At 36.8% G+C, this 26,876-nt stretch overlaps 1 pseudogene; it reads left to right on the forward strand.

Moving 5' to 3' along the window:
* Window positions 1-3,121: 3,121 nt before the first annotated feature.
* LOC149139832 (actin-7 pseudogene) lies at window positions 3,122-4,501 on the forward strand (annotated as a pseudogene).
* Window positions 4,502-26,876: the final 22,375 nt, after the last annotated feature.

The raw sequence follows: 26,876 nt of genomic DNA on the forward strand, positions 1-26,876 counted from the left end.
GTCAAGATACATGTCAGAGGAAGAAGATGAAGTAAATTTTGTCAAGAATCTTGAACGGGGAACTGGATGGTTCAAAGGTAAGCTACCTTTCAAATGTTTTTCATGTGGTAGAGTTGGTCACTATGTTGCTAGATGCCCTCATAACAAAGGAAAGATGTCTGAAGAAGGTAATAGAAGCTATTATACCCATGTTAAAAGTAATGACTCATTCAATGGTAGTGAAGACATTAGAAGTCTCATGGCATATGAAAAGAAGAATGCAGAAACTAAGGAAGTTACCAAATTAAACGAACAATTGGAGACAGTAACCAGGGTAAGGGAGAAATTGCAGGATATAGTAAATGATCAGAGCATAACAATTCAGAGACTTGAATCAGAGATCCTCTCTCTAAAAGAAGATCTTGGAAAATCAAGAGAGCAGAACAGAGAAGCTCTTGAATATCAAGAACATGAAGTGATCAAATTAAAGCAACAAGTGGAAGAAGGAAGAAAAGCTCAAGAAGACCTAAGGAATCAGTATCTGGAAAAGGAAGAACAACATCAGGTTGAGGTAAATATCTTAAAAGGTAAATTAGAAGAAAAGGATAAATTGTTGCGATTTCAAGATAGTACTAAGATTTTGGATGACATTCTTGGTAGTCAAAGATCCCCTATTATCAATACTGGTCTTGGTTTTTATGAATCCATTGAAGGTGAATCTAGCTCACAAGGTGAGGCAAGAAACTCTAATGAGAAATCTGAAATGCTCAACAAGGAACAACCAAGGAAAGAAATTCCTAAAGGAAAATCCTTTACTCCTAACTATGGAAGTGATAGACGATTATTTCCTCCACTAAATAATGTTGAATGTTATGTATGTCATAATCTTGGACATGTTGCAGACAGATGTAGAAGTAGAATGGTTCAAGACCATAACAAAAGATCATCGCATCCCAGGTATTTCAGAGGATATTGCTTTGCCTGCAATGCATATGGACACAAATCAATTGATTGCAATAGAAGGAACATGAATATGTAAGACGTTATACATGCAATAAACTTGGACATAAAGCAAGGGAATGCAGGAGCAAATTTCAAAATTCAAAGCAAGAGGACCATACATCATCACAGTTCCAGGAATTGAAGAAGACAGAATTAGAGACAAAAAGGTGTGACATAACTCAGTTAGCTGACATAACAGACACAGGGGAATCCGAAAGTGAAGAAATTCAGTATTCCATCTTGCATATGCTGATATAATGAAGATAAGTCGCATATATACACGAGTTACAGGCTGCAGAGTCGCGTATATGGAGATCAGAAGAAAGGGTAGCAGAACAGACTGAGGAAATGGTTCGGTCATGGTTGGCTCAGGCTCAGGGGGAGCATATACTTCAAATAATGCATTGTTGGCATTATGGTTAGAAGTTGTTGATAAAGCTAAATGATACGATTTGTTGTTTGATCAAAGGAATGGTATTGCAGGCTGATGCTTATGGTGCAAATCATATGATGAATGATAGTCATGGTCTTGAATGAATTGTTGGTCTTAGAACCAGCATGTACTCAGGGGGAGTATGGACAGCAAAAAGTATACCAAGGAAGAGAATATCTTGGTCTGCCCTTTGCCCTTGATGTCAAAGGGGGAGAGTGACTTGGTGTGGTGGTTGCCATCAAGTCCAAAGGGGGAGTTTGTTGGCATTATGATACAAGTGTTGTCCTTGATGGCAACTCACTCAGAGGTTGATACAGGTGATGGCAACTTAATCAGAGGACAGATCTTAGTACAATAGGTCAAGAAAGAGATATACGCAGGTTCATTGTGACAAATCAGCGTATACACGCGGTTTGGACGTGCCGAAGACGCGTATGCGTATACACGCACTTTCACGCAAGGAAAAGCGCGTACAGGTGGGAAAACTTATGTCTTGGTCCGTGGTAGTTAGTCCTCGGTATTTGAACCTATGGTTTTGGACCATGGTATCTCAACAAGTGTGTTGAACCCAAGTATTGGGCTCTTGGTATTGATTTATTATGGTTTTGGACCATGGTATTGAGCAAGGCCTAAGACTATAAAAGGAGGAGAATATCATTAGGCAATTATGAGGAGCAAGGAATGGATGTCTGATGAAGTGGGAAGATCTAGTATTGTTGGTTATCTGTTTGTGATGCTTGGCTAAGGTTGGATTTGACAGCGAAGGTATAAGTAATTATCTTTAGATCTGTACGCGGGTTGTCTCTGGTGAAAGCGCGTACACACGCGGTTATGATATAGTCAAGTAGTGTATGCATTATGAGATTTGGTGTTTCAGGTTGCTGTTGATTCTAGTGGTTGTTGCAGAGTTCTGGGCTCTGGTTTGTGTTCTGTGTTTTTGATGACAGGGTTTCAGTGATTCATTATTGGGTGATTTAGAGATTTATGATGCAAGTATAAGTTGATGATTGTATTGCAGTAGTGATTTTTCTGTACTTATGGATCCAGTCTGAAAATTGATGAAATGTGGTCCCTAAAGAAAAGAAGGTTGTAGCCTTCTGTAGGTCAGCACCTACGTACTAGTATATTAGCTAGTACAAGAGCTATGGGGGTTGTAGCTCCCTTCCAGAAGTAGCTGGAAAAACGAGAGAGGGTTGTAGCCCTCTGTAGGTTGAAGCCTGCGTGCTGGTAAAGGACTACACCAGTGCATTGTAAAAGAAGTTTCTTATTAAAGAAGAAAGAGACGAATTGCAGCAGGTGGTTTTCACCCACATTGGGTTTCCACCTTATATCTTGTGTTCATGTGTGCTTATTATGTGTGATGATCTATTTTTTTTTACTGCACCTGATTACTGTTATTATGGTTAATAATGTTCTGATGAATTTACTGAAGATAAGCTAACTGATTCATAAGATTACTGCATGTACGCTAGTTGCATTTAACACAGTCGCGTATATACGCTGATATACTGAACTGAAGCCGCGTATATGAATCTGAGTATGAAATTGAAAAGTATCTGAGTTGATAATACTGATTCACCCCCCCCCCCCCCCTCTCAGTATTATTTCCAACAAGAGCTAGGATTTAACAGAATTATGTTCATTAAGGACTGTGATTTTGTTTCTGAGTTATATTGATCATATCCATTCTTATTCATGTGATTTCTATTTAAGCTCGGATTTGCTAGAGACGATGCCCTGTGTGTTGTTTTCCCAAGAATTGTGGGCAGACCAAGTCATACTGGTGTGATGGTTGTTATGGGGAAAAAAGATGCATATGTTGGAGATGAAGCTTGTTCAAAGAGGGGTATCTTGACTCTCAAGTATCCGATCAACCATGGTATTGTGACCAACTAGGATGACATGGAGAATATCTGGCATCATACATTTTACAATGAACTCCGAGTGGCCCCTAAGGAACACCTTATGCTTCTCACAGAGGTACCACTTAACCCCAAGGCTAATAGAGAAAAGATGACACAGATAATGTTTGAGACTTTCAATGTGCCTACAATGTATGTTATAATCCAAGAAGTACTTTCTTTTTATGAAAGTGGATGAACCACTCGTACGTTTTTTTATTATTCCATCCCTTTTCAGCCATTAATTTTGGATCTCTTATGTCCATTTCCACAAATAGTTGTGTTTAATTGATACTTCTAAGAGTTATAAGTTGCACGAACACATGCATTTTGTTAAGATCTTATTTTAGGTTGTCACTAACTATTTTACACTTATCATCCTAGGTATTTTGCTTGATTTTGGTGATGGTGTCACACACACTATCCCAATTTATGAGGGATATGCTTTTCCTCGTGCCATACTCAGACTGAACCTTGTTGGGCATGATCTAACAGATACATTGATGAAGATTATTATAGAATGTGGGTACACCTTCACCACCACTGCAGAGCACGAGATTGTCTGAGATATGAAGGAGAAATTAGCCTATGTATCTCTAAATTTTGAATAGGAGATGGAGACTACAAAATCTAGCTCTTCATTAGAAAAGAGCTATGAGCTTCTCCATGGCCAGGTAATCACCATTGGTGGAGAACGGTTCAGATGTGCAGAAGTGTTGTTCTAGCCATCTTTATTAGTAATGAAAGCAGCTGGAATCCATGAGACTACTTACAAATCTACTATGAAGTGTGATGCGGATATTCGTAAAGACTTGTATGCAAATATTATGCTCAGTGGTGGTTCCACAATGTTTCCAAGGATTGAAGATCGAATGAGTAAGGAAATTACTTCGTTGGCTCCCAGTAGCATGAATATTAAGGTGGTGGGACCTCCAAAAAGAAAATATAGTGTCTGGATTGGAGGGTCTATTTTGTCTTATCTCAGTACTTTCGAGCAGGTATGTACTACAACTGCCAATCGCTTCATTTTGCATACTGTATCTAGTTTATCGCTTCTTAATTTTATCAAGGAAAACGTTTTGGATTCACCTAGAAATATACACTCGTTATCTGTATTGTAGATGTGGATTTGAAATCAGAATATGATGAGTCTGGCCCCTCAATTGTTCACAGGAAGTGCTTCTAGATTTTTAAACGTTTGGTACTTCTATCTGGGAGGTGAACTGGATGCATATGCCTTGTTAGTTTTAGGTTCTATGGAGGACTATCATTATAAAGAGAGGATTTTGTGTTTATTTGTGCATTGACTTTCCTGAGGCAGTTTTGGGGCTTGGGTTGTTCATTTCTTTGGATTCATGAAATAATTTGAGCCTGTGCTAAAGGATTGCATTGGAATCCATATGTTGGCCAAATTTAAATTGTGCTGGTATTTTCCACCCTATCTTGCTTGATTCTTTATATTTTCTTATATATTCATATGGATTGGGAAACCTTTAGCATGTGCAAAATGTCTATGCATGATTGTGATTCAAGGATGAGCTATTACCATGCTGTTGAAAACTTTTTGCATGTTTTGTTCTGAATTTCTTTGAAGGCTTGTGGCTTTAAACATATTATTTACTATTAAGTCTAATTGAGCCTATTTTCTGTCAATATTTAGGAGTGATGTTGCAGGATGACCATATATTAAAGTTATCTCCACAACCATGAAGACCTAACTTACCTCAGAAATAAAGACTTCCATGATATAAAGAGTACGGGTTAAATATGATTCAGCAGATAAGAAATTTGCAATACAACATAAGCAGAAATAATGCACCTATAAATTCTCTATTGATTTTCTGCATCTACTAATATTAATCTTTTGAATCACAAGTGTCATTAAGTATAAAATAGTTATTTTGCTGGACTTATGGAATTAGATTGGTAAAATACTCTGCTAGATCAGGTACCAAGGAGGACACATATAGGGTAATTGTCTAAATATTGAGTTCCCTTGACACATTGGATCATTCTCTTGGGTGTTTTTAATGTGCCAGATTCATGGTTCTTCCTCACTTGCCAGTAATGGAATATGCCATAGGCCTTCCTTCCTTAATGTGAAACTTGCATCAATAACATACTGATATCAATGCATATCAGTAGTCCCTAAGATAGGGAGGCTAAAATGTTTATAATTGTCCATAACAGGATCAACACTAACAGTAGAAAAAACATAATACCTTACACATCCCTTACAAGTTCTTCTCATTAACAGTGTATGCATAGATCACCGCACTACATCAACCAGGTACCCAGTTGACCTCAATGTGAGTATGGAAATGATTCATGGATATGGTGCAAGTTACCATCCCAGATGTACATCTCTGAGAATCAGCATACTACTTACCTGCTTGAAATATTTTGGTAGCCCCAATATTTGTGGATATAGTCTTACCTCTTAGTTGTGGGCAAAGCCTCACCAATTACACTTTTTGTCCCTAAAAATTTCGTTTTTTGGAAACACATATATGAGAGTGAAACCCATCCAGTTATATATTCATGTGTCAGGCTTGCTGAGATTTTATTTGCCCTGAATTGATTTCTTAAGGCGGTTTTTTCCTCAAAGAGTAAGCACAAGGATCCACTACTTCTAACAAAATAGAGCTGAACATAGTTATGCTAGTCATGATCTATTTATTACCTTGCTTAGTGAGAAGAAATCACTTCCCTTTGCATATATACTTACATATTATCATATGGAAATGGAACCTTGGTCAACGATGTGAAACTTCTTGTTCCCCACTATTAACATCAGTTCCAATCCCCTCTGATTATGGGAGAATTGATATTCCCAACAAGTACCACAAGCAACCCAATTTTAATTAATCAATTGAGTCTTGGAAATGTGGTATTAAGGGCTTCTCACAACTTTAATGACAGAACCATCAGTGCTAGTTTTGCAACAGAAGAAAAGAGGGATATGGCTTTCAGGAGGAAAAAGGACCACTATGCTCTTTCGGGTGTCTCTTGTCATGCCTCCTGCAATGATATCAGGGTTGAATATAGAATACTCGCACTGAAATACCACCCTGATGTCATGCCTTTGCACCAGCTTGAGACAACCACTAACCTTGTTTCTGATATAAATTAGGCTTATGGTACTCTGTCTGATCCACAAAAGAGAAAAGTGTATGACGATGTGCACCTCAAACTCAAGTTTGACACTGGCAGGGCTGCATCATCCCCATCCTCATTTTGGCATTGGAGAGGAAGGAATTGGGAAACAGATCAATGCTAGTGTTGAGGGGGAATTGTGACCATGTTCTTATTTCTAACTCTAGTGCATCGATTTTGGTTATGTATTAGAGATTAATAAGACCTTTCAAGATCGTACCTTCTAGAGAAGGCAAAGGATCAAGATCGTGGTGAAAATTTTCACGCTGCTTCAATGTACCCTAGTACTCTGCTTCCTATTTATGTATGGTGTGATGCTTGGACCCATGCCCTCTTGTTTAATATATATTATTATGTATATATTTCTTTATGATGGGATGACCTTGTAATTAGGTTTGGTGGGATATTTGTCTGCAGCATTCTTATTACTATCACAGTAGTCAAGATGACCACTTCTAAATTTCTTGCATTCAAATCACATGGACATCATTGGATAATGGAGATCATCACAATGTAGCTTGCTGCAAGAATTCTTGGTACATTGAAGAATTCTTGGTACATTTAGTCTTTATATAATAAAAAAACATAGATAGATAGATACATTGATTTTGATTAGAATTTTAACATGTTTCCAATATTTATTTTTATACAATATCTATCGTATGTTTCTTATAGATATTATCTAGCACCATTCAAAAGTTGTTTCCAAGGAAAGTACCTTCAACATTCTCATTTGTGTCCTCATAGGGTGATCACAAGCCTATTTTCCAGGTCTTTATATTGTTCTTTGTTGTGGTAATAAATGTTGATTGAATGATCTTGGACATTGTAAATATATAATTTTGAAACATTATAATGATGTGTAGAGATTGTGTCCTCATAGGGTCATCACAAACCTATTTTCTAGGTATTTATATTGTTCTTTGTTGTGGTAATAAATGTTGATTGAATGATCTTTGACATTGTAAATATATAATTTTGAAACATTATAATGATGTGTAGAGATTGCATCGATTTTACAAGACACTTCAAGCTACTAGTTCCTTTTCTATTGCCTTACGGTGTTTTCTTTGCAACATCTGGTGCAAATGCTAGTATATATTAATTTATATTTATATAATATTACATTATAGGCATTGTTTAACTTATAGACGAAATAACCTTTTTCACCAGAATCCAACAACACAATTTCCAGCAAGAATGTGATATTTTGTTGTTTAAAATATATTTTTGAATGCATAAATGGATTTAGCACCCTAAAAAACCCATGGGGCACATTAATTTTACAGATTAAAGAACACAAACTCAAGTTTTTAGAGATCTTTGTCAAGTTTTACTTAAAATTAATCAGAAAAATGATTGTGAGAAAAGTCACTTCGTCTATAAATTATACTATATCTTACATTATATATGTCACTATTTTCATCTAATAATAATATAGTTTCCTTATGTTTCCTTAGGTGTAAGATTTTTTAATAATCAAGGCCACGTTTGAATAAAACGACATTGTCTATTGAGCATCAATTTCGTCTTTACCTTCTTTTATAATTGGAATCTAATCATTATTTTTTCCAAAAATCTGATTTTGAGAATCTTTGAATCGTCTTTTTATGGTGGAAATGGATTCAACACCAACAAAAACCTTGGGACACCCAAAATCCTAAAGTTTGACAACTATAACTCAGATTTCCAAAAAATTCCGCCAAATATTTATCTAAACCCTACTAGAAATTCCATTGTTCTCTGGGAAAAACGATGCCTCCTTGTACTACGCTGAATAAAGATGGTCGGTTGTGAGAAGGGAAAATTATGGTAGGTTATTAAATATCTTATAAAACATAATATAGTATATTTTATACTGGTCTTTATTTAATACTAGCTAGCACAACAACATAAATAAATGTGGTTGGTATACGCTGATAGGCGTCATTGGATATGGATTTAATAAATATTAATTAATAAATATATAAATATAATAATAATATAAAAATAATAATATTATTATAAAATATTATTATCACTATATTATAAATACGATAATAATTATAAAATTTTTAATGGTAATTTATAATTATTATTATTATATGAACCCTTACACCAATAAACCCAAGGGACAATAAAAAAAAAGGGAACAATAAACCTAAGGGATTAATATTATAAACATAAGGGAATAATAAACCCAATGGACTATTAACCCAAATGAAAAATATTAAACCCAGAGCATTAATATTATAAACTGGAGCTATATAAACCCTAAGAAAAATACCTTTTACCCTAAAACAATCGTAGTTCGCTTGGCCATGGTAGAATTCCATACAGGGAATACTAAACCCATAGAACAAATACTATAAAATCCAAGGGATTATAAACCAAAAGGAATAATAGTAAACCCTAGGGATAATATCAAACCCTTGGAATATGAACCCTTAAATTAATAAAATGAAGGAATTGATATTATAAACACAAGGGAAAAACATTAAACCTTACGTAAATAAGCCCCGAAATAAATATTATAAACCCTTCAATAAATATGGTTGGGAATTTTTAACCATGGTCAAATTTCATATTGAGACAATATTTATCACAATGTGACGTTGGACCCAAGGCATTAATATTATACTACCAAGGTATATAAACCCCAAAAATAAAATACAATGCTTGTCATAATGCCATGCTAGACCATGCTTGTTCCCATATTGAGAAATGCTTTGCCACATTACGACATTCGAGCATGCTTGAGCATGATCAACCATGGTTGACCATGATTGATTTCACAACAAATGGTTGAGCATGGACGACAATGGTTGATCATGATTCGCCATGGTTGACCATGGTCGACCATGATTGATATCATGAATGAAAGGAATAATAAACACAATAGAAGAAACTAAAAAACGAAGGGATTATAAACCCAAGGGAATAATGTCAAACCCTAGCAATAAACTGAAGTGGACATTATATTAAAAGGATTAATATTAAAATCCTAAGGGATTATGCACCCAAGAAAATAATATTAAACTGAAGGGATTAATATTATAAACCTACGGTTTATATTTTTAAGATAAATATTACAAACCCTAAAATAAACATGTTTGATCATCGTTGATTTTCATATTCAGATAGCCCTCATCAAAATGTGACCTTCGAACATGGTTACTCATAGTTGACTATGATTGGTCCTCATATCAAGACAATCTTCATCATAATGCAATGTTGGACAAGGGTTGACCATGGTTGGTTTTCAAAATGAGACAATCTATGTAACATTAAATATTATAAAGTTATTATAAAATTAAAGAATACAATAATAAATATAAAGCATAAATAATGTAACAACCACAATTCAAACAATTAAGACATTAATAAAATACGTTATATACCATTAATAAATTTTAAAGCAACAATACATTTTTTTTTCTCAGTAAAAACTAAATCTATTAAGAAAACGTATGGTACAATAAGAGATTACAACCAAGAGAAACAAGAACATAGGCAGCCGGAAAGGATAGGCTATCCACCTCAGCTCCTAAGAGAAGAAGAGAAGAGAGTAGAACTGAGCAAGAAGAAGCAAGAGGAACAGAGGAGCAAGAACAGAACAGGGGATTCTACCCAACATGTGTAGAATCAACTATTCGGCATTTTTTCCCTTTCTTTTTACCAACTTTGACCCAATCAAGAGTACTTTGCTGAGCTGGCATGATTTGCAAACTGAGATGTGCTAGTGGAGGAGCCTCCTTGTCTGAATCCGAGGTGGAGGATTCATGATTCCTTTTCTGTGAGACTGGTAGAATAGACGGAGCCACAGGACCAGACCAGGGCAGATCATGTGCCGGCTCTGCTGCCAATCCTTCCTCATTCTCTTCCTCTTCATCCGAGCTGAAGTCAAAATCGTCCATGGGGGGAGGATCATGTGGCTTCCAGCTTTTGGATTTCTGTTTAGGAATGGCTTTCTTCTTTTGGGCAGGCATCGTGGTACAAGAGCTTTGAAGGTGTCCTGTATGATGGCAATTTCGGCAGCAAAAGGCTGTGTTCTCGTAATCCAAGGTTTGAGTCCAATGGAAGTCTCCAATTTTGAGATTGATCTGGTCCAGGAGACCTTTGCTCATGTCTATTTCTGCACAGATTCTGGCAAAGGTGTATAGGCCTTTTTCCCCTCTAGAGATGTTTGTGTCTAGAAAACGGCCTAGAGAATTGCCAATCCCTTGGAATACAGCAAAGTGCCATAGATGCGCCGGGAGGTTTGGAAGTCTGACCCAGATGGGGAGTTTGGTGATGACTGCTCTAGAGGGATCGAAATCTGGGAACCAAGGGGTGAGGAATAGACCAGCTGCACCCCAGAACCATGGGCCATCAGTTAAGGCTTTTTGATAGTCCTTACTGAAAGAAAACACTACGATGAAGAGGCCCTTTGAGCATAACAGGACCTTGCAATTGTTGGTCCATTTAGATTGAAGCTATTAGTAGAGGTCTATTGTGTGTGGCCATAAGCCATTGAACCTGCAGATAATGGCATGTTCGGAAAACTTTTGGGTTTGCTCATCCAGCGATGGATGCTTTATTTCAATGGAGGGGGTTTCCTCCAGTTTATCCACTAGAAAAGGCTTGGGAGCCTGAGCTAGTGGAGTTGTTCTCTTAGGCAACTGAGCATCGACGACGTCCTTGTATGAAAACGCGCCAGCTGAGGAGGATTGTCCCCCAACTCCCCCTCTCAAACGAAGGGTAAAAACAATGGAAGCATTTCTCTTAATGTTGTAAAAAGACAGGGGGTTAAGATCCTCTAGTTGTTTACCTTCATGGAGAAGTCGATGAGCTGCAGAGGGAATCCTCAACTTAAGTTCCAAAGCATGCTTGAGGTCTTGCGCTTGATCCGACTCTCTCACCCATTGTAGCAGAGTTTTACCCGAGTTTAGCCTGATCAGGATTTGGAACGAGGTAGAGAGATCAGAGTTCTGCTTGCCTCTGCAGATCTGAGACGAGAGGAGGCAGGAACTTTGAAGAACCTTCTTTTCCTGAACTTTCCGCGGGGGTTTGTGAGGAGATGAGGAGAAAATCCTAAGGTCATTGATTCTGTTATTGCGATCCACCCAAAAGAGCTTCCAGATGCTCCATCCAGGCTGATTCAGGAAGCTTGAAGAGTTCTGAAGGTCAGAAACAGAGTAATGGTGATTTTGGGGGGATAGAGAAGGTGTAAATAGGATTGAGCAGCCTATCAGAGCAAACAATTTCTTCCCAAGAGCCACCGCTTGGGGGAAAACGAAAGCATATTCTGCATGTTCGTTCTTAGCCAATGCATCTGCAATCTGATGGGGGCTGCTATAACTAGTTGCAGTAGCAGAGGGCCAAGAACAGGCTGCCCCAAAGTTCAGATCAGAATAAAATAGATGAAGGCGAACTCTTAGGAGATATTTGAAATCATGCGGAACAGAAATGAGAGAATAGGCCTGCATTCCCTGAGTCAATCGCGCATCTCCATCAGCGGTAGGGCTGAGCAGGGGCCAGACGGCGACCGAAGGAGAGGAGGCAGCAGCAACTCGTCTAGGGTTCATCTTCGAAGCTTCACTCTCTGGTCCTCTTTGAGGTGATGTATCAAAGCAACAATACATTAATATCAATGCATCAATATATTAATAGTATAAACCTCAAGAATATTGATATAAATGTCAATAACATCAAGTCCCAACATTAATATTATAAAGCTCAATATTATTTGTTGTATTCAGGCATTTGTGATCCATAATGAATTAAGCAAAGTCTTTCGGTAGAAATCACATACGAGAAATTTTTGGCGGTCGTGTTTTGAACCAACAAATGTGGTGAGGCAGACCATGACAAAAGATTCAATAGAGAGAAATGTAGAGACCAAAATTTCAAGTGACGGCTATATTTGAACAATAATATTTAAATTATGATATTAATTTATTAATATATTAAAAGCAAATATTATTAAGTAACAGCTATGAAGACTAATTTATTTAATAAATAAAAATAATTAATAGAAATAAAATAAAATAAACTAAATAAAAAATAATTAATGGAAAATAAATAAAATAAAACGAAAATATACACAAGTCAAAAGAAATATATATATATATATATATATATATATATATATATATATATATATATATATATATATATATATATATATATATATATATATATATAGATAACCAATAACTAAAACAGGGTCAACAATAAAATATGGGGCTGAGGCCCATTAAAAAATTAACAAAAATATTAACAAGAATTAAGAACTAATAAGATGATAAAATACTTAAATATATAATATATTGTATTATCATAAATATGGTAGGTTGTTAAATATCTTATAAACCATAATATAGTATATTCTATACTAATGTTTATTTAATAATATATGTTATATTTTGAATTTTATTTAACACATTAAGGGTGTCACAAATTGCATTCCATATTTTCTTAGTAGAGAAAATCTCCAAGGGCCGACACACCTCATGCTTATTGTCACTGAATGGGATGTCTAGCGCAACCAGGAAATCTATAGAGAAATTATAGATTCTACTTGATAGCAAGATTATACAGATAGTTGGAGACCAACTTGGCAACTATGAAACACACAAGTGTTAAATGCAAACCTCCAACCAGATGGAGATCTTTGGCATCTGGTTCCAGAAAGAAAAATATATCCAAAATCAAGCAGATGAATTCCCAGCATGGTATATAACCTCTCTAGCAAATTAGCAAAAGAAGCACAAGAGGAATTAAAACTTCATTTTAAAGGTTTAATTGAAGTTTGGGAGGAAGAAAATAATCGATTCAATATTTATCACAAATTACCAAAAATAGTAAACTAGGCTACAATTAAGGAGATCGAAAAAATAAAAGAGACAGTGTTGGGTGTCCAACTGGAATAGGCGGGTGGCCACCACTATCCACCTAGATCATTCCTCCCCCATTAGGAAGCAATGGTCCCCATTGCGTGCAAATCCTCCATCAGGTGAGGAAATTTCTATTGAACCGGGTCCCTAGTGAGATGTTCTACAATCTCTAATGTGTCCAGTAATGGTGGGAAGCATGGGCGAGGGAAATACACATTGAACATTCAGTGCAAGCCAATGAATGGAGGAATTTTGTGCTCCAAAATATTGTTTCCAATAGCCTAGGTAATGGTGTAAGGACCATATCAGAGTGTTATGAGTTTCCAATGGACTCTTGTAAGATGTTCTTTCTGCAAATGTAACCAGACTTTGTCGCCCACCTGAAACTTGTGTGGCACCCATTGTTGATAATGTCGTTGTTTGTAATTGAAATTTTCCACAATGGATTGATGATATATCAACCCGTTGAGTAGAGGTGCTCTAGGAGTCAAATCAAACAAATGCTTGACCTGACAGTGAAATGGTACCCCTATGGGTGATGAGAAGATTTTCACATATTCTTTCATGACAACATCCACCTACTTATGTTGTGTAGAGGAACCCTTCCTAGGGGCCATGGATGTGGCTATGATATTCTTCTCACTTTGAGAGTGAACCAGAAAGAAAATAAATTTCCTAGTTTGGGAGATGATCTTACTGCATTTCTTGGCAGAGATCAAAAAGTAAGTGGTACATTGGGCTACCTCTGGTATCCTATATAATGTATCACCCAAAGAAATAATAACAGAGTGAGCTCTAGACTCATATACAACATGTCACTTCCACAAGTGTGGTTTTCCAAATAATAAATCACAAATGTCAAGAGGAGCAACATCACACAATACCTCATCTGGCAAGCGCTTGATGCTATAGGGAAGGCAACAATGTTGGCTAACTCGGAGATCTCATCCTTGGTTAATCCACCTGATGCTATACGGTTGCGTGTGGTATGGTTAGTAGGTCCTGTTAGGTTCCTATACCAATAGGAGTAATAATTTTGAATAACTGAGATTAAACTTGTAATATGTACATCCCTTTGCTTGTGAAAATGTTTTCCATATTCAAAAAAAAATAAAAAAATAGAAAAATGTAAAGAGTGTATGTCCTAAAAAAATAATCAAAGGAAAAAAAGAATAAAAAGGTCAAAAAAAGATGAAAAATATGAACCCCAAGGAAAGAAAAAATACCATGAAAGTGAGCAAGTCTAAATGCCACTCCTAGTTTACTTTAATGCAGAATAAATGATTGTGTGCAACTTGTAATCTATGCCACAATCCATGATAGTCAAAATGTTTAAACTTGACTATTCATGTGTTCAATTTCATGTTATAGATAGAGAATAAAAATCTAACCAAACACTGTAATCTTGGCAGATAATTACATAGGTAGAGTAAATAAAAGGAGCTCAACTATTTAATCTGAGCCCTTGGATGTAATAAGGTTAGACTTAGTTAGATTTCCATTGGAAAGAAAAGAAAAAAGTTCATAAGGGTTTGCTAGATTAAATGCACCCAAATAAATAGAAGTCAAAATGGTAAGATGAGTAGATGGGTAAGTAGATGAAAGGTTGCAAAATTGTGATGATTGTTAGACAAAAGCATAGTTATCACACTCATCATGAAAATTCCAAGTATGAATGAGAAATTGGACATGCATAAAGTTCACAAAGTCAATTGATTAATTCCCCCCCACTCATTTCACCCTTTACTTAACTAATTTCCCACAATAAGTCTCAAGTACCCAAAATCTTAAGTCAAAGGGGCTGAGAGCATTTCTCTGACTTCTGGAGGGACTGGAGCCTCGACCTAATTACTTATAGATCTTAAGTACTAAAATCCCCTTATAAACATTTACTCCTTTCACTCCCCCTCATTCTCCCTAATAAATCCCTTTTCATAAGGTTAAAACACTTTTTTCCTAAGGAAAAGCAATTACCCCCAAGTAAACCCTTTTCCTAAAAAACACACAAAAATCCTTTAAGCCTAAGTTATAATGTTTTTGTGTGAAAAGCAAATCAATTACAATGAACACATTATACTTAGCGCAATTCATTTCCCGCAAGTTTCATATTAACTTCTAATTTTATTTACATGTATTAATTCCTGAAAATACCCTTTTCCCATATATCTTTATTAAATCCCTTTAATGTTAAATATCCCTACCCCGAGTTTGAAATATAAACTTTACATTATCCGGAGCCCAACCAATTTAATTAATTAATTGATCTGCGATTAATTAAAGTTAACCCATCTAATTAAATCCCACTTGATACCTTAACCTTCGCCTTAATTGCGCATTAAATCAAACCACCACGTTGAAATGCTTGTCAGGCCCCCCCATGACCGTCCGTGCAAATCCATCTCTAGACCACCACACGATCTCTCCCCTCCCCATCTGACAACTTGTATTGATTTCGGAAGTGCCCGAAAGCTGAAAATTACCCACCCGAAAAGGGTTGTTTTCCACTGGGCCCCCGATGCAACATGGCGCTCGCTGAATGGTATCGGGCGGCCTCCCAAAAAACACCCAAGGCCCTAAAGCGATGCGAAGAAGACCACTTAATCCAGTCTTCAACATGCCAAAACTGTCACTGTCACCCCGCTAAATGCCAAAACGACAACTGTTCCCATAACCCGCCAAAACGTTGACTTGGTGAATAAAACCAAAAACCCGAGAACCTTTTGCCTTATCGTGAAATTCAACTCCAAATCTACATACACGCACCTGCACGATGTTGAACACGTCAACCTACATCCACTTGCCAACTTGAAGATGCCATAGAACACTCAGTCCACCTTCCAGCCCACGCAGAACTTCTGCAATCGTGCACAGTCGCCTGTCAACCTGTTCAGAGCTCATTTTCCCCAAAATTCTAGGTATTTAACCAAAATTCACTGGAAACCTTGTCTCAATTTATGAACCAGTTACTCAATTGCTTGAAATTAAAAAAAATAATTGAAAGAAGTTCATAGCAACCGAAAACTACTCTGCACTAGAAACTTTTTCCTTCAAGAAATTGAAAAACCCTTCCCACATTCTCAAATCCACAAGAACTGAGAATGGCCACTCCAATTGCCATGGATGTCCGACCAGTTTGAACTCCCCATCTGGACTTAGACCATCTCCCTCTAGCAAATAAAGATTTCCAAATTAAGGACATTGTTGTCCTTGAATCCCCACTGAAACTATTTTGCAGATACAGAGGCCTTTCCTTAATCAGGCTGACCAAATTGGGCTTTGGGAATCCAATTTGCCAAAGTACCAATTCCCAAAAGTACATGTTTTCCCTGAAATTGTCCATTATTGCCATGCCAATTACATCCCCGGTCAAAGAGCAGTGATGTCTCCAAACCAGATTGTACTCTTTACCATCACTGTTGAATCCATCAATGAAATGCTCCAATTTCAGTTTGGACAAAACCTAAACCCTCTGTCAATTGGTAATCTACTAAACCAATTCCCTAATATTCCCACTGAAAGACTGGCTGAAATGTTTCAAACTTTCATTAGGAAAGAGGAACATATCCCAAAAGACCCCCCTCCCTATCTGGCCACCATACTTTCCCCATTTGCCCAAGATGTTGTAGCAATGATTTCCAGAGTTCTAGGCTACACTACAAGTGAGTACATAGATGAGATCATTTTAGCCTTCATGTCCATTTTCACTCCAGGACAACCCCCTACCATCATCTATGATTATGCTAAATTTATAGCGGACAAAATGCATGACCAATCCCTAAGAATTAGCAATGAACGAGTCTTCAAATACTCCTCAGTATTATACTACCTTTTCGTATATTTCCATGCTGACAAGTTTCCATTTACTCTCCAAAAGCTTGATACCAAAGGTCACCCTAGGTCAGTAATCTTCTGGAATCCTTTGATCCATAAGTATGAATCCCCATATCCATATACAGAATTCATAGATGTGTTTGTACATCCTATTGTAACAATGCTGATAAGCAGCCCTCCTCCAAGAATCAGTTCAGATATCAGGAGGATCCTGCAGCTTTCAAAACAACATAAAGTGCGAGATTGGTACTTATACCAAAATCACATTGAAATTAGGATTTATGGTTGTGACTTGGCCCCATATAAACTACCCAGATACCTCCCAATGAGGTTATTTTCTCTGGAGTACTACAGACAGATAATCAATTCAGATGAGGTACATTTTATCAAAGCCAAAAGGAAGGCCCAACTCAGAATCAAAGATCAACTAGGCCCCTTTGCGTGTAGTAGCCAAGAAGCTGGACAGGAAGCAGAACAGATCCTTTAGAGACTAAATCTAAAACAGAGCTTTATATGGAGATATGATCCCTTGGATTTCATTTTCCACAAAAGACAGAAAAACAAGATGGCTCCTTATATTCATCACATAATCCCTAAAATAGAAAAATATGCCAACCAATTTGAGTGGGTAGAAAACACTCTAGAAGACAGGGATAGTACTGAAGTGGCTATGGAAAACACACTGATCGACCTAGACAAATCACTTTATGAAGGTTCTTTCTTGTAGGTTCCAGGTGAAACACAGGTACCAGGTGAAACATAAGCACCAGGTGAAACACGGGCACAAAGTGAATCACATGTAGAAGAAGAATCCCATGTACAAGAAGAGTCAGAACAACCAGACCTATTAGAGGAGCTTATTCAAACAAGTATACCAGAGCCCATCATCAGTACTCCCCCAGTCTTGCAAACTCCTCTAAATGAGGACAAAAACTTCAAAAGAAACAGGTAAAAGGCAGATTAACAGGGTCAAAGAGTATCAGTGAAAAATTAAAAGAAAGAAGGTTCCAGCGTGGAAACACCACTACTACTAGCCTGCCTAAAAGGCTCACAGCTCAACTACAAACAGCCAACAACACCAAAATAAAAGGGATAGCATGATGCAGTTTTCCATCTGTCTCTATCTTCATGCTTGGAGATATTTTTATTTTCCTAGATTAAATCTCAAACTGTTATGAGATATTTTGTGACTATTTTTGTATAAATACTTCACATTTTGAAGTATGTAGGGTGGATTCTAAGACATTGTTATATACTTTCTCTTCCAACTCAAAATTTTATTGTATCAATGATTGGATTGGCTTGCTGGACCAAGGAATAAAGATCAGATATTTTACAGGATTCCTGTGTGAAGAGAAAAACAAATAAGTATCTTCTTTTGTTTAAAAGTTACGTTTTCTTATATTTTCCAAAAATCTTTGATGTATTTTTCATTTCTAAAAGTTATAACACGGAATGATAATTTAGAATTTGCTTGAATGCACTCTGTTTTGACAATTATACTTTATTAATGTTTTCTTTAGTATATTTAAATTCAGGAATTCTTCATCGCTCCTTAGTTTAAGTAACTCCATGTAATCTATAGCAAAGGATTCTTCATTGCCCTTTGTTCATGATCATCCCTTGTTCCTCATTTTGATCCCGCTCTAAGGATTCTTAAGTGCCCTTTTACCCTGGTTGGAACCTCTTCATCCACTTGGCCTAAAATATTTTCCTTTTCCTTTGCTAACTCAACCTGTAGACATTTTTAATGATCTGGTCTAGTCCTTCCTTTATTTAGTTGAATCCATAGCCCAATGGCTTTAAGACCCTACTCTATCCAACTATTTCCAAGAATTCCACCACCCAAACTCAATATCAAAACCAAAACTCCACATATATTTAATAGCTAGCCTAAGATCCCATTAAAACAAAGTTAAATCATAAAGAGAGAGCCCTCTCTGAGTGTAGGTTGGCTAGAACCTATACTTAAAAGAATGGTTTGTGGTTACCTCAGACTATGCCTTCTTCTTATAACTTCAAAGGAAATTCTAAGTGATAACATAGTGGTGACCATACTGGGGAACTCAAAATTTCCTCAGCCCTAATAAACCTTTAAGGAAATTTCTAATCTATATTTCATGCTTCTTGAAGGATTTATATGAAGTTATTTACAAAATTTCATAAAAAGAGAATAATTAGAAAAATCTTGAAAATCTGGCTTCAAAGAGAACTCATTACACTAGGGCCAATCCTGATCCAAACCCTTCCCCTGTAGTGTATAATCCTAACCTGATTTCAAGAAGATCCAAAAAACCAGAAAGTTCAGTTAGCCCCAGACTTTCAATAAAAGCAAATTCCTGCCCTGATGAGTGTCTGTTTTTAGAAGACCTCCCTTTTGATGTACCATTTGACCTTTCCTTATTTAGAACCACGTTAGAAAGTGCACTTGATGACCTAGTTATAGATCTAGAGTTTATTGCAGAACTTGAGATTAAAAAGGAAAACCAGTCAATAGATGAGTATATTATGAATTCCCCTCAATCATCCCTCACCATTGTTAAGATCTCTGAGCTTTCTGAACCAGTATCCCATACCCTTAGTTCACCATTATTCCCTTCCATCTCTGAAGTTCATTCCTCACCTCCATTTGTACCCTTTATCCCTCACCAACCTACCATCACTCATCAAACACCTACTACTCTTAGTTCCACATCTACTACTATATCACCCCCTAGCACCCCAACCCCGCTTCTTAGCCCTGCCCAACTTAGAGCCATGAAAAATAGATATGCTCCTTTGGTACTACCTGCCCCATTGGGTGCTATGCCACAAGATTATTAAAACGAAATTGTCTAGTTTGATGGCATAGGACCTTATACAGCACAACTTCATGTAAGAAAAATGACTAACTATTTCGAATTGCATGAGATTGACATAGGGGATGTTCAAATGAGACTGTTTGCTCAAAATCTTGCTAGAGACGTTAGAAAATGGTTTAGAGCACTACCTGCAAATAGTATAGATAGTTTAGAAGTGTTTTATCAACAATTTTTAAATAGATGGGAGAAGAAAAAGATTCCTTTGCAAATCCTTTCTGAATATGAAAACATCAGAAGAGGACCCAATGAGACAGTTCATGATTATTGCACAAGATTCAACAACATATATAATGCAATACCAGTTGACCTTAGACCCCCACTTGGTTTAGCTTTAATAAAATTCCTTGATGGATTGGATATAGATATGGCTTTCCAACTCAAAGAGAGAAACCCACCAACCCTAGAAGAAATACAGAGCGTAGCTGTGAGTGTAGAAGCCAATTTGTTAGCAAAGAGAGCTAGAGATAGAAATGAGAGGAGAGTACCTATTAAAGATGAAACCTCACCTTTTGACCTCAAAATAGATTTTCTGGCAAAAATTATGGAAAAACGTATGAATAGGATAGACAATATGGAGAGAAAGCCTCAATGGGACAATCAACAGGCACCTCTAGTAAGGAATCCAAACTTTAGGAAGAACCAAAATTAGAACTCTGGGAAGAATGGACCTGACCAAAACATTAGGCCTCCTTTCCAAGAAAACTATGCTGAAACTTCTCATTCAGATGACCCTGAACAAGACACCAAGATAAATCTGATGGGATTAGATGATGTAGATACAGTCTTCTTAACTCAGGATGAGCAGGCGCTGCATATGTTGCAGCACTTGCAGACCCAATCTGGTGAATCATTTGACTATAAAAAAGGATACGATTCTGCCATTTTTTAGGTGCACAAAAAATACAATTTAAGGAGTAAAAAGAACATTGATACTCTTGATCAAGCTAAGAAAACTATACCAAATCAACCTAAGAAGATTAAATCAGGTCCAATCAAAAAAACTCTCCAAATCCTTCCTAGACCAAATAGAATCCTCTAGGTCCCACCATTGTAGATATCACTCCAAATCAACCCCCTAATAATCAACCTTCCACTTCAACCCCCTCTAATGAAACAGTGGAAAAATATCAGGACCCCATATCAGAAAAACAACATGAAAATATCCCTCACACAAAAAAAGAAGATTATCTTGCTCAAACTCATGCTGTGAAAATCCCAAATCCTCAAATAGAAAAATCCCCTTTACCTATCAATTTGGGAGCAGAGGTGGCTAAGTTAAAAATTTCAATACCATTGACAGAACTGATGAAAAGTGAAACACATAAAACTTAGATAAACCAAACTCTGAAAATCACCGAGAATGAAGATTTTGTGAACCTATTTGATGACCAACCTAAACTTATATTCGGTACTCATGTGAATGGTAAACTAGTAGAAGGAGGTGTACCACCTTTCTATATAAGCCTTAGCATTCATGACAAGATCTTACACAATGCAATATTGGATTTAGGTGCATCACATAATTTAATGCCTAAATCTGTTATGGAAAAATTGAACTTAGACATCACTAGACCCTATAAAGACTTGTTTTCATTTGATTCAAGCCAAGTAAAATGTTTAGGTTTAATCAAAGACCTGTGTGTCACTTTCGTACAATATCCTCTTAAGAGAATTCTCATGGACATAGTAGTGGCTGCCATCCCACCTAAATATGGTATGGTTTTGTCTAGATCATGGGGAGCCAAACTCTAAGGATCTTTGCAACTTGACATGTCATATGCCACCATCTCTGTATTTGGACAACCCAAGAAACTATATAGAGAAAATTCGATGAAATATGTGGTGAGTAGTCAAGATCTTCCTCAAAACTTTCCTATTTACTCTATGCATTTAGACATTGATTCTTTCATTTTGTATAATGTTGAAGAAACACCAAAGACAATTGCAAATAGTATTTGTGCAGAACCAAAAGAAATTGCAGTTACAACTAATAATGAAACCGATCAAATTCAAGAGTTTTCCAATAAATAGATTGATCAAGATGTAGCAAACATGGAAAATTCTCTCCCTCCTTATAGTGACAATTATGAACATGAGATTTTATGGGATCTTGAGTTTGATGGATCAGTAAATAAGTTAGGAGCAAGAGCAAGGGTATGGATTTATAATTTAGAAAATGATCATTTAGAGGGTCATGCTTACAAGCTAAATTTTAGATGTACTAACAATATGGCTGAACATGAAGCCTTAATATTAGGTCTCAAACTAGTTAGAAACTTAGGAGCCCAAAGGGTCTCCATCATGGGAGAATCTGAGTTGGTTATTAAATAGATTAATGCTTTATATATGACTAAAGATCCTAGATTGAGTTTCTATAGTCGAACAATTATAGAAATATTGAACACTTTCTTAGAAACTAAGCTTGTTGTTATCCCAAGAAAACACAATATGCAAGCACACAGTTGAGCAATGTTTGTTAGCACTTGCAAGTTACCTTTCCAACCAAATCATCAATACACTACTAAAGTCAGGCACAGACCTGCTATCCCTGATAACTTGAAAAACTGGCAAGTATTTGCAAACAACCAACAGATAAATAACTTCTTAACTTTAGAAGATGAATTTGTCAATAGTAATAAAGATACTGACATTACAGTAGATTTAGATTGTGAAAATGAAATGGAATTTAATGAAATAGAAAGTGAAAAGATAAATAGGTTCCATCCCACCAATTTCACAAAATCAGATGTAGAAATCTTAAAAGAAATTGAGATTGATGAAATACTTGATGAAGATACTGAAGTCATTAATCTTAAGGATAACTTCTTACCCAAAGTATTAACCTCTTTAGAAGATTTGTTTGATTCAAATGATGTCCCTAAAATGCCGAAAATGGAACCTTTGAAATCGGATGTAGAGGAATGTAATATTGGCACTAAAGAAGATCCAAAACATATCAAACTTTCCAAGTCATTACCTCTAACTGAAAGGGGAAAATACATTCAGTTTCTGAGAGAATTCCAATATGTTTTTGCATGGAGTTATGAGGACCTCAAGTCCTATGACACCAGCATAATACAACATACAATCCCTATTAAAGAAGACCAAAAGAATTTCAGAAAAAACCTTAGAAAGATCAATCCCATTTTACGGCCTTCTATTGAAAAGGAAATCTAAAGGATGTATGAGGCCAAGATAATAGCACCAATCAGATTTTCTGATTGGGTTTCCAATTTGGTTCCTACAAGAAAGAAAATTAGAGAAATAAGGCTTGGTGTAGGCCTCATAAATCTTAACAAAGTCTCACTTAAAGGAAACTACCCCCTCCCTAAAATGGATCACATCTTACAAAGGGTAGATGGGGCCACCAAGATCCCATTACTGGATGAGTTGACTGGTTACAATCAGATCCTAGTTCACCTAGATGACTAAGCTAAAACTACCTTCACCACTCCCTGGGGCACTTTCATGTATTTGAAGATGCCTTTTGGATTAAAGAATGCAGGAGCCACCTTCCAAAGAGCAATGGAAATAGCTTTTGCTAAGAAGATCCATGACTTCCTAGTGATATACTTAGATGACATCACTGTCTTCTCGAAATCTGATAATCAACACTTAGATAATCTAAGGAAAGTTTTCATAAAATGTAGGAAGTATGGAATTACTTTAAACCCCAAGAAATCTTTATTTGGGTTGGAAGAGGGAAAGCTACTGGGTCATATAATCTCAAAAGATGGTATCAGAATAGATCCTACGAGAATTGAAGCCATCTTACAAATACAGCCTCCCAGGAACATCAGAGAATTACAAGCATTTTTAGGAAAGATTAACTTTCTTAGGAGATTTATTTCTAATTTAGCAGAGTTAACTAGATTATTTAATAAAATGTTAAAGAAAGATTCGACCCTAAAATGGACTGTTGAAGATAAGAAATCATCTGAATATATCAAGCTAGCTTTGACTAAAACACTAGTTCTAATCAGTCCAAAATTTGATAGGGATTTCATTCTATTTTCCTTTGCTTCAGAACATACAATTGCTACAGTTTACTACAGAAGAATGATCAGGGCTATGAACAACCAATTTACTTCTTTAGCAAAACCCTGAGGGATGCCCCTTTAAAGTACAACATAATGTAAAAGCAAGCTTTTTCCCTAGTCAAAGCTATTAAAGATTTCAGAGTTTACATCTTGTATTCCCATACAGTAGCCTATGTCCCTAAGTCAGTAGTCGAGGACATCTTGACTCACGAAGGTCCGGATGGAAAAGGAGGGAAATGGATAGCTACCATTTTGGAATATGACTTGGAAATTAAACCAACAAAGTTCATCAAAGGCCAAGGTTTAGCCAAACTCATGGCCGAATCAAACTGTTAGGCCCTAGAAATAAATTTCATTGCAGAAATGGATAATGAAGAGGAGATGGTGACTCCACAAATCAACCAGGCCTTTACTGAATCACCATGGTATGTTGATATCCTAAATGTTTTACTGAACTTACAAGCTCCTCCTAAATTATCTAGGACCAAAATTAGGTTTTTAAAAATGAAGTCTTTAAAGTTTTGCATCATAGATAATGCTTTGTTTTGCAGGAATCATGAAGGCATCCTTCTTAATTGTTTACTGAAAGAAGAAGTTGACACAGTTTTACAAGAATTTCATGCAGGTGACTATGGAGGACATCTTTATTGGAAAACTACAGCTGACAAAATCCTTAGGGCTGGTTTCTATTGGCCCACTCTGTTTTCTGATGTTAAGAAAAATGTCACCTCATGCCATAAATGTCAAATTTTTGAAGGAAGAAAAAAGCTTTTACCATTACCCTTAAAACCAATCTCTGCAGAAGCATCTTTTCAACAATGGGGTTTAGACTTCATTGGTGAAATCCGCCCACCTTCCTCAACACAACACAAATGGATCCTTACTGCAACAGAATATTTCACCAAGTGGATAGAGGCCATACCATCAAGACAAGTCACTAACATAGTCATCATAAGATTTCTTGAGGCCAATATCCTATCCAGGTTTGGGTGCCCAACCAAAATCATCACTGACAATGCAGCAGCTTTCAAATCCAAGAGAATGATTGATTTTTGTAACATGTATCACATAACCCTAGGCCATTCTAAAGCTTACTATCCTCAAGGAAATGGACTAGCAGACTCCTCAAACAAAAGTCTTGTTAATATTATTAAGAAATTACTAGAGGATAACAAGAAGACATGGAATAAAACGCTGGTGAATGCCTTGTGTGTAGATAGGTTAACTACTAAGAAGTCAATTGGAACCTCTCCTTACCAGTTAGTGTATGGAATGGAAGTTGTCTTTCCTTCCTCTTTGGGAACACCAGTGATGAAACTGCTCCAAGAATTGCAGGTTGAACTCAATGATATTCAAAGAAAAATCAACTAGACAATTCACTTACATCAAACTAGGGAAGAAGTGTACTTTAGATCTCAGGTTGTATAAGAAAGGATCAAGACGATTTATGACAAAAGAACCAAGGTTGATAATTTCTACCTTGGGTACAAAGTGTTGAAATGGGACTCAAGGAGGGAAGATAAAGGTAAATGGTGGGCTCCAGTATTGTAGCAATAATGCTACAACTCCTGGAGCTTCCTTCTCTAATTTTATCAACCCGGTAGTTCGTAAAAAAACTTGGAAGCGACGGTTCTGTATGCACAAGTACTAGCTCTTGTCACAGTTGTCACTTGGTCAGCTGGCACAAGTCCGCTAGGGCTCAAGCCAACTTCTATATGTTCTCAGAAGAATCTTTCTAAATGATGAACGAAGGCTATCTCAAAGGAAATTAACCTACTTTGCAAGAATGAACTGAAAGTCGACCAAACATGGAAGCCCTAGTAAACCCTAATCTGACTAGCTTAATCTTTATGATGCAATGGTGGGAATACAACTTCTAGAAATGATGCCATTACTTCTAGTGAGATGAAATGCATGAATTTAAACTACTTCCATTGAAGAGAACACGTTTTTGTATTTTTGCTCAAGTGGGTGGAGTTATTGTGATTGTGCTTCTTACTGGGTCTTGACTGTGCAGGGGTAGTTCAAGGGGAAAGAAGCCTTGGGAAAGGTCAGGAGGACTCTGAGAGGTTCCAGGGGGTCCCTCACGTCATTCCACATAAGTCCACAACATTCAGGGCTTGGCAACCGTGTTTGCAGGCTTCTACAGGATGTCTGCAGGGGATCCTACAGGAAACTCGGGATTTCTACAGGAAGTCTGCTAACTTCTACAGGATGTCCTACAGTCGGAGTTTTGGGTGATGGAGGAGTGAAGGAGCTATGTGGGTGGATAGGTAAGATGAAAGAGGAGCTTGAGATGGCCTATGGACAGAGAGATGAGATGGAGAGAGAGAGTGGATAGAGCTGGTTGGTCGATAGAAGGGTAGGGGCAATGGAAGGTCAAAAAGATTGAGCAACGTGGACAGTAGAAGGGTTGGAAGGCAAATGAGCTGAACAGAGGATGAGTAGGTGGCTTAGGCACGGTTCAGAAGGATAAGAACACGATGAAGTGGTGTTGCGCAGTGTAAATGAAACAAATCACCCTTATCTTGCATGTAAACGAAAGTTCACCAACCTATTCTAACTGTTTTATTAGGAATCAAAGAACAACAATGTAAGTTGAAAGGAATTCGTGCATGATGCTGAACCAAAGAGTCATTACTCAAGATCAAATCGCATGGACAATTCTTCAATTGAAAACATTACATAAATACTTGCATGCATATGTTAAAACAGTGTTTTTGGGCAGTTGGCACGGTCTACACTTCCGGTCCCCAAACAGAGGTGAAAGTGAGCATGCATTCAACCTTTTTGAACTCAACTTAACTTCAATCTCC

The sequence above is a fragment of the Pinus tabuliformis genome, chromosome X, assembly GCF_031772625.1.
Source record: "Pinus tabuliformis cultivar Carrire ecotype Pingquan chromosome X, CPIR1, whole genome shotgun sequence".
In the NCBI taxonomy this organism is placed as follows: Eukaryota; Viridiplantae; Streptophyta; class Pinopsida; order Pinales; family Pinaceae; genus Pinus; species Pinus tabuliformis.